This window comes from Eurypyga helias, unplaced genomic scaffold, assembly GCF_000690775.1.
Source record: "Eurypyga helias isolate BGI_N326 unplaced genomic scaffold, ASM69077v1 scaffold13974, whole genome shotgun sequence".
Taxonomy (NCBI): domain Eukaryota; kingdom Metazoa; phylum Chordata; class Aves; order Eurypygiformes; family Eurypygidae; genus Eurypyga; species Eurypyga helias.
This window is the reverse complement of record NW_010244472.1, coordinates 75,585-81,594: the sequence shown is the minus strand read 5'-3', so window position 1 is coordinate 81,594 and position 6,010 is coordinate 75,585.

Genomic DNA, 6,010 nt, shown 5'->3' with positions numbered 1-6,010 from the left:
TGTCGTTCTCGTGAGCGTACTTCACTTTGTAGGCACTTCTGTTGGAGTGAGGGTAGCTTGAAAGTTGTCTGACGAGATTTGCACACCTTGCCAAACACTGCTGTATCTCCTAAATAAAAACAGAGGCCCAGAAGTTCGTAAATACCGGTGGATGTGATGTAAACAAACTTGCTGATGCAAGGGCCAGGTTGCAAGGGCCAGGTAGCTCTCCTGATGCAGGGGCCAGGTAGCCCCCCCTTGCAGATCACAGCTTGCACTGGGACCTTTGTAGCTTCTCTTGAAGCTTATGGGTCTCCTCCATGGAATGGGCCTATTAGTGTCAACTCATTAGCAAGGCTGAAGCCTCGATTTGTAATGAGCCCTTGAGTGTAATTTGCAATAGCCTGCTGACTGTATCTTACTAAGCTGCTGGGTGCAAGAGGGAGGCAGATTGAGGCTGGAGTAATGTTAACCTCAGTTTCCAGTCAAGAGGAGTATCTAGAGCAAAATGGAATGTGCCACACCTGGGATCTCCAGAGTTGAGGAACTTCGACCACAGAGGATGCAATACCCCCGATGGTGCATAAGCAGGGTGAAGGCAGCTGCCGTCTTTAAATATGCATATGAAAATGGAACTGGAAGTTACTGCAAAGCTGCACTTGCAGGTATCACAGCAAGGAAATTTTTAGAAACCAGGTCTGAAAGGTTTTGCAGCCTCGAGTATCTTGGGATACTCCCTGACATTACTCATTTGCTTTGCTGAAGTGTTAAAGGAACCCCTAGTTTCTGTACTTGTGGCTAGCAGTTAATGAATTACTTTAGGGTTTTGTTTTGTGTTGATTATATACAGTGTGTATGTAGAATATGTATTTTAAAAACTCCTTTTTGCTAGATTATGGAAGGGGAGACAATGGAAAGAGTATTTTAAGTTTTGTGACAAGGCACTTGGTTGAAGACATTTATTCACGTCAAGCACCCCAGAGCAATATTGAACAGCTCTGTCCTCCGCTGTTGCAAGAAAATCCTCAAAATGAAAGAAAAATCGCTTTTTGGTTTGTTTTCCAGGAGAGAAAAAACAGGAATTTCAAAATGGGTTAAACAGTTTAGCGATTCGTATTCCATTTTTGCAAACTTCCCCCTCCCCCCTGAGCCCAACCACTCTTCCCCTCCGCTCTCGCCCACAGAATTACCATGCAACTAATTTTAGAGGTGGGTTCACACATTTGTTTTAAAAACGTTGCAGTCTCCATCTCTGGTAATCCACCAGGTGGAAGCAGACGTGTAGAATATCTGTACGTGTATTTGTGCATCTGAGACTGAGCAGAGGGGGTTTCTAAGAGGGCAGTGTGTGCGGAAAGGAGAGGGACCCCTCGGCGGCGTAATACCATCGGCAAAGCAAAAATTTGCAGTTAACCACTGGCTGGATTCGTTGGTGGTTTTTGTTCATGTGGTGGGCCGGGTGACGTTGTATTAGCCAATTCTGCTGATGGATGGTTAGAGATCAGTTGCCTGGCTGTTCCGAATTACACTAGGGAGAAGGCTGTCCGGGAGGGGATGGGCAGAATAAGGTAGGAAGTGGTTTCTTAGAGTTGGGCCCTGTTCTTGTGCTGACAGAAGTCTTGGTCTGTTAGCCTGGAGTGTGCTTTTCTGACCGGCGAGCTCGTTTGCAGCTTGCTGATGTCTTCTTCCCTTCCGCCTGCCTTCCCATGAACCACCTGGCATCCCTGTACCTCTCTGCTCCTGCAAAATGGCCTCTTTGAAGTTGGGGGGATATCCCTTTTGTGTTCAGCCCCCGCCGCAATTTCGCTTTGAGTGCGTCCTTGGCTGGAAATGTGCTGAAAGTGCTAAAATACTTTATTGTCTTTGGTTGAGGGATGGGTGGGAAGGGCAGGGGATTCCCATGGTGTCAAACGGGAATCTTGAGGTCGCTCTGTGTGTGCTCCTGAAAGCATCCCTCTGGCCTGCGGATGCTCGAGGTCTCCGGAAGGCAGCCATTTGGGGTGGGTTTACACCATTGCGTAGACCTATCCAGGTTTACACTGTGACAGAAATGACTTGGCTGCGTACTGCTGCAGGTTTCTGTTCCGTCCTTCTGCAGTTCTTGTTGTTGTTTCTCCGTTGACCTGTGGCACTGAAAGACACGTCACTGCCTGACAAACTGCACTCTTAATAGCTTCAGCTTTACATGTAGGGCTGAGCCGGGGCAGTAAGGCATGTTGAATATATTTTGGCTTAAATAAATTCCCTGCTGACTTGGACTCTGAGCTTTGCTTAATTCGGAGCATGTTACAGAAACAATCAAATTGCCTCAAAGTGAAGGGTTCCTTTCCAGCACGACCAGTGAAGACATTTGCGTTTTAAGTCCAGAGTTGCCAAACTTCGTCCTTTACTTGTTCTCGGTGCGTGTTAGGACAAAAATAAAATGGTGGAAGAGCTGAAAGAAGCCCTTTGAATCACTTGAGGCCCAGTGGGATCTGGGGGTCAGGATCACTCTGAGAATTAATCAGTTCGCTAGAGAATATGATAATACAAGGAAATGATGGTATTGCAATAAGGTTTTCATTTTTTTTTTTTTATTAGTAGCAGAAACTTTAAAAATAAAAAGAGAGCGAGAGAAGGCCTGGCAGCAGAAGTGGCCTGAAGGGGAAATGACCAAGAGCAGCTTTAGAAACGCGGCGAACGGTGGTTGTGGGGTGCTGCCTCGCTGCGTCTTTGTGTGAAACTCCTTTCTGTCTCCTGGAGGGGGAGAGGGAGATCGCAGCCCTGTGAAATCTGACTTCTTAATGCTCTTCTGAATGACGCGTAACAGTTCTGGGCCTTCCGCTTTCCTTGCGGATTGAGGTTTTTAAAAAGGGAATGCCAGGCCTGCGGAAAAGCGACGGTGATCGCAAATCTGAAAGCAGCATGCGGCCTTTCTTGTCATTTTTAACGAGCCAAAACGTTGCAGAAATCTGACCAGGCAAACTTTCGGTCCTGCTGTGCCACAGTGCAGTAATTATAATGCAGAAACAGCTGATGGGTCACGTCTCCGGCCCCGCGCGGCGTTCTGACTTGCTACCTACATTCCATGTTTAGCTTTGAGCGATCAGATGGTGCAGGCAACGTGAGCTAGCAGCGCCCGAGGACATGCAGCCAGGCCACACGTCCCTTCCCTCTGCAACTTTGGTTTCTTTTCTCCACCTCGGTCCCATCCCGTCCCCATAAGGTGATGCATTTTACAATAAAAACCCCTCTCTGGAAGGGGTCAGCTGCCCGGGCGGGAGCATGTGTGCCATTCCCACTGTGCTCTGAGTTAAGTCCAAGGGCCCAAGGTTTGTAAATATTGTTTCTAAAGTACCTGAGGACTCCAGGTGAGCTGCTCACCCTACTTACTGGAGACTCTGCAGCTGTAGTCGGCACATGCGGTGGCACGTGGTGGCAGGCTGTTGCAGTGTTGTTGCTGATGTGACTTAATGAAGCATGAGTTGTATTGGAGGGGGTAAATTTTGTCTTTGGGCATGGGCAAAGGGTCGTTTACAAATGTTTACGAACAAAGTTGAAAATGATGCTTTTTCAGCAGTGTAAAGACTGAAGGAGGGGGATATTTTGGACTTGTGTTTGTTTAGTGCTTAGCACCGTGGAAAAGGTTCACCCGTCCTTGATATGGGAAGTATGGGGTAGGTAAGCCCAAAACTTCTGTCTCATTGCCTGGGACCACTCTGGCGCTCTCTCTTCCCTATTCCAGCGATGCCATTGGAGAGGTGTGGTGCAGACATTTTAATTGTGGTAATTTATTTTATTGCAAACTTATTTGCACTGGGTTTAGTTGGAGGGCTGAACTTTGGGTAGACTTTGAGATGATAGGAGTGTTCTTTATGGCAGAGGGGTTGCGAGCAAGGGGGAGCGGGAGGAGGGTGTCAGGAGATGGAGCAGGCTGTGGGTTTCATTCCACTACATCTTTTCATCTTTCCTCGGTACTGCAGCACCGCGGGAGTAGAGTTACCGACAACATTCTTGCTCAGGTCTCTCATCCCTCACTCAAATAGAGGGTGTAATTTGACAGTGTCTCAGCTCCCCTGTGTGAAGGCTGTTGATGAAACTATGCGTGTGTAAGTTTTAAAGTGAAAAAGCAAAAAAAAACCTCACCCAAACAAATGCAAATCCCAGAAAGGATCAATTGCGTGATCCCGATCACTGCCTGGTTGTTCAAACGGTAGGACTGGCAGGAGGTCGGAGGGAGAACGTGTGGCCGGAGCTGCGGGGTGAAGTGAGGACTGGCAGTCTGTCCTGCTGAGTGACAGCCGTGGCTTACATCAGGTTAAATCAGCCTGTACGCTGCAGGCTGAGGCGAAGCAGAATGGATTAAAAACAGGTTTTCACTTCTAGCCTTGAGTTTCCTCGCAACTGCACTTCTCTGTCAGCTTGGGGTGAGGGGGGAGGGTATTATATGTATTTCTGCATCTCAGCTGCCACGCAGTACCAGAGTCGTCTTTTTACAGGACAGTTCTCACAAACTTTAGTCTTCACTGAAGTTTTCCCTGTTTGAACTGCTGTGTCCACGACTCTCACAAATAGATTTTTGATTCTGGCTTTTTATCTCCTCCTCCATCTGTATCAGCTGCTATCGGCTGCAGACAGGTTAACAGCAGGGCCTGCTGGGCTGTTTAATGGGTGGCCGCCTGGCGCTGCCTTTGGGCTGATGCAGATCATTTCTATTGGCCAAGGTTATCTCCTTGCTGACCTTGTAGCCAGAGCTCAGACTCTCGGTGGCATGGTGATTGGGAAAAGGAGGGCTTCTGAAAAGAATTCCTAAAGGCTGGAATCTCCTTTCTGTTTTGGTAAATGCCGTGTTTTATTTTCATCACTGCTCTGGACGAGGGAAGAAAAGTGCCTCGACGTTAAGTTTGCAAATTCACGGAAGGTGGTGTTTGAAGATCCTTTTCTTCTAAAATCCACGGTGGAGACTCCCTAAATTTAGCCTGGCAAGAGGCTGCTCCACCGCAGCGCGGCCCGCTTTTGCTACCGTACTTCCTCGGTTGTTTGCTCGCTGAGCAGTGATAGCTGGCTGTGTGTGACACACAGCATCTGATTTCTTCCTGGCTGTAGCCCTTCATGCCAGAACGTCTTTTCCCTTGGTTATAATTGGTTGGGTTTGCTGGACTAAATGTGTTTGCGTGCTTTTGGGATGAAGAGGGGTTTGTGTTAGCTGTGTAACGGCATGAGGTGTGGGGAGGATTAATAAGGGAAATGGGGGGGAGCCGGAGGAGTCGGGTGGGTTTTCTTTTTTTTTTCTAGAGGCATCAGGCTCCTCCCATAGCGAGGGAAAGCATAGTACATCCAACCTAAAGACCTTTAAAGTACATGCTGAAATGGATGCTGGGAAGATACAGTACAGTGCTTGGGCACAACTCCAAGGCTCCCAAGGCAAGTAATATTTAAACAAGCTGAACAGCCCCTTTAGGCAAGCAGCAGGAAATCCAGCGCTGAGCTTTGTGTTGTTGCATGGTCAGCAGAAGATAAAAGCCCAGGCTATGCAGCTGGGGTTCCCTCCTATCACTGGATGGCAAACTGTTAAGAAAAGATAAAAGGACAGAAAATAACAGGGGGGTCGTCTTACTGAAAAGCATTCCTTCATATTTTAAGCCGTCAAAGTTACTTAGAAATACATCGGGGCCCAATGCGAGTCAGAAACGGTGACGGCAGCAGCTCCCGAGTGTGTTGGAGCATTCACATAAGTTGGCAGGTGAAGGGTGAATTCTGCTTCAGCAGGGATCAAGGTTTAACGTGGGCAGGATTGTGGGATGCATAGGTGCCTCACAGCGGGCCGGAGCTTCCCAGAACTTTTTTAGGAGCAGGGCGTGTAACGGCAGGGCCGGTGCTGACTGAGGGCTTCATTCTGAAAGGCAACCAGCGTTCAGCCGTATATAGCCTTCCCAAGTCCTGCTTTCTGCAGCTGATCCTTGGTTGGGGATTGTTTTAACAATGAGGAAGAGAATTTAAATGAATGAGACTGCTATTTCAAGTCGTCTAATCAGTATTTACTGTATTCCTC